At 45.4% G+C, this 11,395-nt stretch overlaps 1 long non-coding RNA gene across 1 annotated transcript; it reads right to left on the bottom strand.

Annotated features, from left to right (window-relative positions):
- Positions 1–4,573: 4,573 nt before the first annotated feature.
- Positions 4,574–11,079, bottom strand: LOC147034230 (uncharacterized). Its single transcript, XR_015059615.1, has 3 exons — positions 10,146–11,079; positions 5,337–5,502; positions 4,574–4,702 (listed from the first exon to the last, which is right to left on the bottom strand). It is a non-coding gene; the product is annotated as an uncharacterized LOC147034230 (long non-coding RNA).
- Positions 11,080–11,395: the final 316 nt, after the last annotated feature.

Here is an 11,395-nt window from a genome sequence, read left to right as displayed (position 1 = left end):
GGAAGGATGCCGCGAGGGATGCTGGCAGGGAGCGGGCCAGGAAGGATGCTGGCAGAGCGCGGGACAGGAGGGATGCTGGCAGGGTGCGGGAGGTGGAAGCCGAAAGGGGGAAAGGCGAAGGGGAACATGGGAGAGGGTGGAGAGACGGGGGAAGCTTGAGGGGTCGCGTGAGGGGATGCATAAAGAGGGGACATGAAGTGGAGGGATACTGAAGAGGGGAACACAGAGAAGGAGTGAGGCTAGGAGGACACAGGCATGTTGGAGATGTGGGGGAGTGTAATGACATGGAGGGTTTTGACAACGTCATTGGACGTGAAGTGGAACTGATGGTCATGTGCAGACAATCTCTGCAAACTGGATTTCTCAAGATTTCCAATGTGGATATGCGGATGCAGACATCATTGTTGAGGTGAAATTAATGGTTGCTCAAGGCGTGGATTAAGTGTTGCTGAAGATATGGGATGAGGATTGATGAAACGAGTGTTTCGGATTTCGGAAATAAGTCTTGTGACTTGTGAAGAAGAAAAAGAAGAATACATAGGGTGTTCCTGATGGAGAAATATGGAAAGTGAAAGATGTGGAAATGTTTAAAAAGTTTCGAAAGGAAGAAGTGTTTCATTTAATCAAGATTCAGTTTGGAGATATTGAGACAAGGAAACAATAAAAAAAAACTAGAATGGCATTCAGAAGAGCACATACCTCCACCAGGCTGAACAGTTAAAGTTTTATATCCCACTGAAAGACTGGATCTGCATCCAGACCCTAACCAAAATTGAATTGGTTTGTTCTTCAACTCATCCACCTAGTTCTGTCATAACTCATTCACAACTTTTCGAAATATCGCGCTGCATATCATTTTTGGCCCCATATCTCAATGGTGAAGAATCACTTAAAATTTTAGTATCTGGATTGTCACTAAAATATAATCAATTTATCCTTGTCACACACCAACCTGTTCACCAAATTTTGTCCAAATCCGTCCAAAACTTTTTGAGATATACTGCTTAGGCCTAAGTCACATTTGCTCAACTGCGAGGATACGGTGGCCGTACCCCCCCTGAATTGACAGAAACGTGCGCGGCCGCAGAGTTTCTGAGGTGGCCTCAGGGTGGCCCTACGCCGTATGGCTATCTTTTGCAGGCCGTCGGGGTCGCCGTGGAATTATAGCACGGAGTTATAACTTTTTTCATTTCTACGTTAGCCGTAGCAATTCGACAAGCCAAGCTGTGACGTAGATGTGTTCCACGTCGACCGTACGTGGGGCGTAAGGTGGGCTTGCGTTATTTGTGCGGCTGCCGTAGGCTCTTATCAATGAAAAATGAATTTTGCCAATCCTCAAAAAATTATGGCGGCCACACTATTTCCACGGTCGCCGTAGGGTAGTCCTAAGGCATCCCTGTGTTCAACGTATGGTGGCCTTGCAGTCTGTGTGACTACCTGCGGGCAACGCAGGGTCGGCGCACGGTTCCCCTATGCCCGCCATGCGTCCTACATACGGCCTCCATGGCAGTCTGCGTCGACCGTGCGCGACTGCTAGAGATTGGAGTATAGGTGTTTGCCTATACTCCGAACTGGTATATTCAGTTATATATATTATATTTCTAGTATATTCAGTTTTTCTGGTATATTCCGAACTGGTATATTTTTATTTCAGTAAAAAAAGAGCTGGTATATATACCCACTCGTTACCGTCCGTCTGGCCGCACGTCCGCCCTAGGGCCCCCCTGCGGTTGCCTTGCGGGCAACTTGAGGCGACCTTGCGTCTGCCTTGAACATTATATGGCTGCCGCAGGGACGCCCTAAGGTCACCGTGCGACATCAAATCAAAGACCGTACGGCACCCCCACGTTTTCGGTCTCCACAATTTCAAAATACCCCGTGCGGCTACCCAAAAAATAAAAACATATGTGACTGCTACATTGTGTCTTCTTCTTCTTCTTCTTCTTCTTCTTCTTTCGGCTAGTACCCGTTAGGAGTCGCCACAGCGGATCAACCGTCTCCATTTCGCTCTATCCTCCACATCTTCCATTGACACTCCAACCACCCACATGTCCGCCCTCACCGTATCCATGAACCTCTTCCTTGGCCTTCCTCTTCTCCTCCTGCCTGGCGGCTCCATCTTCAACATCCTTCTCCCGATATACTCCGCTTCCCTCCTATGCACATGTCCAAACCATCTCAATCTCGCCTCTCCCACTTTGTCTCCAAACCGTCCTACCTGCGCTGTCCCTCTAATATACCCATCCCTTATCCTGTCCATCCTCGTCACTCCCAACGAGAATCGCAGCATCTTTCACTCTGCCACCTCGAGCTCCGCTTCCTGTCTTTTTGGTAGTTCCACCGCCTCCAAACCATACAACATAGCAGGTCTCATTACCGTCTTATATACTTTCCCCTTCACTCTTGCAGCTACCCTTCTGTCACAAATCACTCCTGCAACTCTTCTCCAACCACTCCATCCTGCCTGCCTCCATCTTTTTCACTTCTCTCCCACACTCTCCGTTACTTTGGACAGTTGATCCCAAGTATTTAAACCCATCCACCTTCCACACCTCAACTCCTTGCAACTGCACCATACCACCACCCTCCCTCTCATTTACGCACATGTACTGCGTCTTACTCCGACTGACTATCATTCCCCTTCTCTCCAGTGCGTACCTCCCCCTCTCGAGGCTCTCCTCAGCCTGCTCCCAACTCTCCCTACAGATCATGATGTCATCCGCGAATATCATAGTCCATGGAGACTCCAGTCTGATGTCGTCCGTCAACCTGCCCATCACCATTGCAAACAGGAAAGGGCTCAGAGTCGATCCTTGGTGCAATCCCACTTTTACCTTAAACCGGTCCATCATTCCTACCGCACACCTCACCGCTGTCACACTGTCCTCATACATATCCTGCACAATCCTCACATACTTCTCCACCACTCCCGACTTCCTCATACAATGCCACAACTTCTCTCTTGGCACCCCATCATAAGCTTTCTCTAAATCCACAAACACACAATATAACTCCTTCTGGCCTTCCCCATACTTCTCCATCAACATTCTCAAAGCAAACATCGCATCAGTGGTGCTCTTTCCTGGCATAAACCCAAATTGCTGCTCACAAATCGTCACCTCTCCTCTCAACCTAGCTTCCACTACTCTTTCCCACAATTTCATGGTGTGGCTGAACAACTTTAAACCTCTGTAATTTCCACAGCCCTGCACATCACCCTCATTCTTGAAAATCGGAACCAGTACACTTAATCTCCACTCCTCCGGCATCCTCTCACTTTCCAAGATTTTATTGAACAATCTGGTTTACAACCCCACTGCCATTTCTCCTAAACACTTCCATGCCTCCACTGGTATACCATCTGGGCCAACCGCCTTGCCACTCTTCATAGCAGTCCTCACTTCATCCTTACTGATCCACCCCACTTCCAGATTCACTATCTCCACCTCTTCCAACCTTCTCTCTCTCATTTTCTTCATTCATCAGCTCCTCAAAGTACTCCATACACCTTCTCAACACACTCGCCTCGCTCGTCAGCACATTCCCATTTGCGTCCTTTATCACCCTAACCTGCAGCACATCCTTCCCAGCTCGGTCCCTCTGTCTTGCCAATCGGTATAAATGCTTTTCCCCTTCTTTTGTATCCAACTTCTCATGCAGCTCGTCATATGCCTTTTTCTTGGCCTTTGCCACCTCTCTTTTTGCGTTTCGCCGCCACTCCTTGTACTCCTGCCTATTTTCTTCATCTCTCTGACTATCCCACTTCCTTTTTGCCAACCCCTTCTTCCTTATACTTTCCTGTACTTCCTCGTTCCACCACCAAGTCTCCTTATCTTCCTTCCTCTGTCCAGATGTCACACCAAGTACCTTCCTAGCTATCTCCCTGTGAATGCTGTGACTGCTGTGACTGCTACATTGTGTGACCGTGGAAATACTGCGGCCGCCGTATAATTGCTCGTGGCCGTAGATTTTGTAGACCCTACGGCCGCCGAGCCAAATGTGACTTAGGCCTTACAGAACAACAAACAGAAAAACAGACGGATGAAAACATAACTTCTGTCCAACTTTGGTGGTGGAGGTAATGAACGAATTACAGGTCGAAGATTTTGTGATTGCTTTTTTACTTCTTTTTTTTTTTTGAAGCGAGGAGGGCAAATAGGATAAAGTTGAGGAAGCTGAAAGGACAATATTCGGGAGAAAGAAAGTGGAACGAGGCACGCAGCTTCAGAGCGGAGACCGACTTTGCATGCCGACTCGCTGAGGCCTGGGTGAGTAGCCCAGACAATCACAGGGACACAGATTCGACAATACACCACAACAAGGTATGGTTTAACACAAAAAATTGGACGAAAATACAAAGAGAAACACAAGGCCGAAAATATAACAGTAAGACACAGCAGATCTGGTTTGGAAAACTTCGCTTCAATGAACTAGATGGAGGAATGCAGTTAATGTCAGGTAATGTTGAATTAATGTCGGAATAATGTTTTGACATTCATTCAGCATTACTAAACCTGTTCATTTATGTCACACTTTTCAGGCAAAAAAGTGTCAGTGCAGCATCACTTACACATCACTGTCGTCATCAACAACTTCAGCACGGATCTCGTCAACAATCTCCTCAAGAAGATCATCAACAATCTCGTTGTACACCATTTCCTTCATTTTTGGTTTCTTCTTGAAGAAACATCGAAACATTTTCCTGAAAGGTGAAAAAGGTGGCAGTCATTGTGTACATTTTTGTTATTCTCTCAACAAACGTAAGGTTAAATTGACAGTGGAGTCGTGGGGCAACAATTAGGCACAACCTTCAGGGAAATAAACAAACAGGAAAGGAAAGAAAGAGAGAGAAAGAGAATAAGAGAGTGAGGAGGGGAGGAGGGGGGAGTGGGGGAGGGGGTTGTAAACACTGAAATCAGCAAGTTAGAGGAGAGGATTTGGTGGGAAAGGGTTAATGGGGGAAAATCGAGATCATGTGTGAGGTTGGGGCATGACATGAGGTGACTGTCTGCTGTCTGCTTGAAACCATGGAGAGAAGAGTGAGAAAGAACGGCCTCTGGAGGGCGATCCATGGATGGGAGAAATGATGTAGAAAGGAGTTAAGGTGTGCAGTCAGCCTGGAATTTGGAAGTTTAACCGGGATGGGGTCACTGGAGGAACATATGCATCCTGGAGATGCTGAGTCGGGTTGGGGAACTTAGAGAGAAGAGGGAAAAACATTGGAGAAGAGGTGGTAAAGGCATAGACCATCAACCCCCCCACAATGTGAACCTTGAGCTTCACCAGTATTGCACAAATTAAATCAACAATTACAAGTCTTAATAAACAAGACTGACCTTTTGCTCTTTGGCTTTTCTGGAGCCGTTTTTTTATCTTTTGCCGCTGGATTTTTCTTCGAAAACAATTTCTCAGAAACCCAAGGCAAGAACGCTTTTTTTTTGTGGACAAATTCTCTGGATTTAAATTTTTGGCCTCGTGTATTTTGGCACTCAAACAACTTCCCTGGAAAAAAGACATAATAAAGGTGTGAGTGCAGTACAAATGTGGGAATCAATACATGTTGACCTTCACTTCGTTCCACTTCAACAGTGTATTGAAAACATTCAAGAATAAAAACAAAGTTACTTTTCATGATCAATGTTTGTTCTGACAAAACACGTGTCAATCAAAATTCAAGCTCCATGATGGAGTGACCTTCAAATCACGAAACAATCAACGGTATGAGCTGCAGTCAATGTTGCAGTGGGAATTACTTCTGTTGAAACTCAGGTTCTCTCTCCAGAATCATCTCACTGTCAATGGCAGAATGAAAGTCTGGTAACTACAAGTTAACTTGAGATATGTGCACAAGTCCCGGATCTCATGCTTTTCTGCACTGCATAAGTGACGATAGCATTGTCTCACCCATCAGGAGCTGCCTTAAGCTTGTCTGCTGAGTATTTGTCCTCTCTTTCCTGGGCACATGACAGGATCCCTGTGTCATGTTTTAGACATGAAAATGTGCATGGTCCCTCATTGGGCAATTTTTACAGAAATAAACTGATTGATTCAAAAAAAAAAAACATTCACAGCTCTTTTCTTTCCTTGTGTTTCACACACAGGTTAACTGGACTTACTGAAGGTATTAGTCAACTTCAAGGTCAAGGTGAATGACTTGTTATAACTCTCAACACATACACGTGGGTCTCTCTGCCGCATTTCTCACATTTCCCTGACTTACAGGAAGGGCCATATACATATTCAATGGTGAATCTTTTCACTCCTCTGCTCAGGTAACGTGGAGACAGCCTCATATGGAACATGCTTGTCTGATAAAGGCATGAGGTACATGACCGCATCGATGATCTTTATTGATTTATTTTCCAAAAAGTGCTGAAAAGTGTGGGGGCCAGTACACACCCCTGACAAATTTCAGTAACAATCGGAAATAAGTCAGAGACGGTATCACCACACTTCACAGCACTCTCAGTACCAGAATATAGATGAGAAATCAGATTGATCAGTTTTGGTGGCACCCCACGAAGACCAAGAATTCTCCAGAGGGCATCCCGATTCACTGAATCAAACTATTTGTGGAGATTAACACAGGCTGCAAGCAGCCCCTGCCAAAACTCTCGTCTGTGTTCGGTGAGGACCTGAAGAACAAGGATACGGTCAATCGTTGAAATCCTTGGGGTAAAGCTCGACTGCTCTGGGTGCTGGTGCTCAAGCAGATGGTGGGGAATCCTATCAAGAATTATCCGAGCAATGCCCTTGCCCAGCACTGAGAGTAGCGTCTCCCCTCGGTAGCTGTTGCAGTCCTGGTGATCACCCTTCCCCTTCCAGAGAGGGACACAAGGCCCTTCTTCCAGTCTGTTGGGATAATGCCTGTGTTCCAGACAGAGCACAGAACTGCATGCAACGATACGAGTGCAGCATTTCCACCAGCCTTAAGAAATTCAGCATGGACATCACAGGTCCCAGGAGCTTTACCCCATTTCAACCGGTTCACCGCAGCCTGTGTTTCCACAAATGAAGGTGGATCACAGTTCATTGGAGGGTTGGCAATAGAGATAGTAATATCGTTGATGTCCAACTTAACAGCTGGTCGATCCAACTGGTACAGCTGCTCAAAATAGCCGGCCCAGCGGGCCTTCACTTCGGACTCCTTTGTCAAGAGCCTACCACCCTCTGCTCTGAATGCAGTACACCGAGGGATGGGCTTGGATGAACGCAATGCGCAAATTCCTCTGTAAGCAGGACAAGAATCACTTGACCACAGGTGATGCTCTACCCCTTCACAGATTCCTCACACTTAGGCCTCCTTTTCCACCCTCAGCGCAGTTTTACACTTCAACTATCTTCAGTTCTTGATATTCGCATGGCCTGACTTGATAGAAACATTCTGCAATCTAAAATTTCCTCATATAGCTGCTGTCCATCAACATCAGAGCTGCACAAATCGCCCAAATTTTCACACCCTTTTCAGATCGTTACTGTCGGCGCCGTAACACAGTCCCTCGACATCGAGAAGGAACCCAAACTTGGTGTCGGACAAACGAGCGAACCTTTCGTCCATTTCTCTGTAAAGACGGTTGAGTGTTCCCTTCATGACTCTTTCCATTTCCTCCTTGGCTGTTAACCCAGCGTTTCTCAAGTTCTCATCAGCCATTCGTTTCTTTCGTCTCTGACGTGTTTCAACTTCATTATTCCATTCTTGACAGAGACCGACTCCTGCTCAGTGGCGTCCCCCCCCCCCCTTTCAAGTGGCACCCAGGGCATGTGCCATACCTGCTATACCTTAGGTACGCCACTGCCCAGATTATATTACCCATAGTTCAACGAGAACAACATCAGTGGAAAAGTTTGTATTTCCGTATCCTTCCTTTACCCATGGTCTTTTGTGATATTCAAGAAAGCTACTGAACACGGTCTTTTGTGATTGCATAGAGAACAATGGTGGGCCTATTAATTATTATTCTTTATTGTTGTGTTATGCTTATTGTGTTATACTAGTACGGGCCCGTAGGTGCGTGCTAGGAGGTGAGTGCCAGTATGTGCAGTCTCGCAGTCTCTCGCAGTCTCTCGCAGTCTCTCGCAGTCTCTCGCAGTCTCTCGCAGTCTCTCGCAGTCTCTCGCAGTCTCTCTCTCTCTCTCTCTCTCTCTCTCTCTCTCTCTCTCTCTCTCTCTCTCTCTCTCTCTCTCTCTCTCTCTAACCTCGAAAAGGCACATCCGCGGGTCCCCAGCAATATTCCTGGCAAGTTTCAATTGTGCAAAAGAAATAATAAAAAAATGAGTAAATAAATAAACATTAATTGTGATGTCATTCGTGATGTCATAGCACAGTGTCCTGTCATTGGTCGACAGATAATTGGCCGTAACTTGGGAAACACTTGTCCGATTAATATCAAACCTTGAAAACGACATCCGCGGGGCCCCGGCAATATTCCTGGCAAGTTTCAATTGTGCAAAAGAAATAATAAAAAAATGAGTAAATAAATAAACATTAATTGTGATGTCATTCGTGATGTCATAGCACAGTGTCCTGTCATTGGTCGACAGATAATCGGCCGTAACTTGGGAAACACTTGTCCGATTAATATCAAACCTTGAAAAGCACATCCGCGGGGCCCCGGCAATATTCCTGGCAAGTTTCAATCAGATCGGACCGTCGGTCGTGCAAAAAAAAAAAAAAAAAATTAATTGTGACGTCATTCGTGACGTCACAGCACCGTGTCTTGTCATTGGTCGACAGATAAATGGCCGTAACTTGGGAACCGCTCGTCCGATCGATATCAAACCTCGAAAAGCAACATCCGTGGGTCCGGGCAATATTCCTGGCAAGTTTCAATGAGATTGGACCGGCGGTCGTCGAGAAACAGCGTCGCAGACAGATCGACAGACAGACAAACAGACAGACACACACACAGATTGCTGGAATTATAGATAGATGTTGGGCTTAGCGATACATCTGCGTTGTTACAGGTTGTCCTGTTCTTGCTGAATAAAGCCTACATCGAACGAACTCATGATTCAGCCTTGTCAATCCACCCTCTGGCTATCACAATTTATTGAGCAAGAATTTCATAATGGACAAGATCTTACATCCTGAACGGTTTGAAACAAACCCAAACTCGAGCAATGCCACCAAGCAATGGAACCAGTGGTCCAAGACATTTGACAACTTCTTGAGAGCAATTGAGCATCACGGACCCGAGAAGTTAACTATGCTCATAAACCATGTTGCTCCAAGTGTGTATGAGTATGTTGCTGACGACGAAGACTACGACACTGCCATACAGACTCCACAAAACATGCACGTAAGAGCAAAGAATGAAATCCATGCATGGCATCCATTGGCGAGTCAATGACAGCTACCTGGCGAAACTCTTCATGAATACCTGCATAAATTGAAGCATTTGAGTGGAGATTGTAATTACAAGGCAATCACTGATGAGACGTACAAGGAGTCTATCCGGGATGCCTTCACAAGTGCCTTGCAGTCTCACGTCATGCGCCAACGGCTCCTCGAGAATAAAACGTCGGATCTAACGACAGCTGTCGACCAGGCTCGGGCTCTCGATCGGGTGCAGAAGTGCTCCGAGTCAACGAGGGCACTTGAAACACTCCTCAAGGCGGTCACAACTTCCTCGGTCGATGGACCGACTGCAGAAGCAGGTGGACCTGACTGAAATCCAGGTGAGCTGAATAATTTGGGACCCAGCTGCGTATGTCATATGTATATGGCCCCTGATGTAAGCTCGCTTTGTTGAGAAGGACAGGGAAACTACCAATGACATCACCATTTGTGTTTGATCGTTTCTATTTTAACAAAACGTGAAAGTGGTGAAAATGTAAAACTGTGAATATCTCGGTGACACGATGTCCATGGACGGGGATGACAAATTAATATGATCTCCATGAGGTGTTATTTTACATCGATACCAAGTGTGGAGTCAGTTGGGGGCTGCAGGTGTTGTATCATTACGGTGGGAGGGAAGGAGGCACGACCATTCTTCTGATGTCCAGTGTCCCCAAAAGGCACCAATCCGAAAGTTTACCTTCGAGTCGGGAATTGAACCCAGATCTCTGTGGCATCTTATTACACGATTCTTCGTGATATAAATTCGATCAAATTGTAAGAAAAAGGAAAGACATGAACTCACCATGATGAGCACTCTGGTCCGCTGTCCGCGCTTCACAACGAGAATCCACAGAACAACTTCACGAATGACGAACAATCACTTTCGTTATGTCCTTATTTGGATTCATAAGCTCCGCCCCCTTATCGTTTGTCTTCGAGTGAAAACCTTCTTACCGTTGCCTAGCAACCCGTAACTCCAGAACTCTTTCGTATCGTCTGGCATTTACAACAGTGGTGGATTTATGGTGGTGGAGGCCCTGAGGCACAACACATGGGTGGTGGTGACCCTTTCTGCCATGAACGATGAAGTGAAACAGTGGTTTTCAACCTTTTTCACTGACAGCTCGTGAAACTCTCATATCTTATTCTGTGGTTCTCCCATTCAATTTTCCACGAGTTACATTATTGGATCAAATACATGAGGGGGTTTTTGTGGGATTTTATGACCACCAATGGACACGATCCGATGTGCAAAAATAAATATTACCTCACATTACCTTCACAACAACAACACCTCCAAAAAAAATAAATATTACCTCACATTACCTTCACAACAACAACACCTCCAAGAATAGGATCACATCCGAAAAAATAAATATTACCTCACATTACCGTCACAACAACACCTCCAAAAAAATAAATATTACCTCACATTACCGTCACAACAACACCTCCAAAAAAATTAATATTACCTCACATTACCTTCACAACAACAACACCTCCAAAAAAATAAATCTTACCTCCCATTACCTTCACAACAACAACACCTCCAAAAAAATTAATATTACCTCACATTACCTTCACAACAACAACACCTCCAAAAAAATAAATATTACCTCACATTACCTTCACAACAACAACACCTCCAAGAATAGGATCACATCCGAAAAAATAAATATTACCTCACATTACCGTCACAACAACACCTCCAAAAAAATAAATATTACCTCACATTACCTTCACAACAACAACACCTCCAAAAAAATTAATATTACCTCACATTACCGTCACAACAACAACACCTCCAAAAAAATTAATTTTACCTCGCATTACCTTCACAACAACAACACCTCCAGGAATAGGATCGCATCCGAAAAATTCAATATTACCTCAATATTACTTTCACAACAACAACAACAACATCAACCAACACCACCACCAACACTATCACTTCAGGAGAGAAAATGTTCCAGGCCTGAGGCCTTTACATGCTCTGACCTTCTCAAGGTCCGTGACCACTATCAGCTGCAACCGTTCCATATATCTATCTAT

This window comes from Eptatretus burgeri, chromosome 1 (assembly GCF_056783735.1).
Source record: "Eptatretus burgeri isolate ZD-2024b chromosome 1, Ebu_testis_v1, whole genome shotgun sequence".
Classification (NCBI taxonomy): Eukaryota; Metazoa; Chordata; class Myxini; order Myxiniformes; family Myxinidae; genus Eptatretus; species Eptatretus burgeri.
The sequence above is the reverse complement of the archived record's forward strand: the minus strand, read 5'-3'. Positions and strand labels throughout refer to the sequence as shown.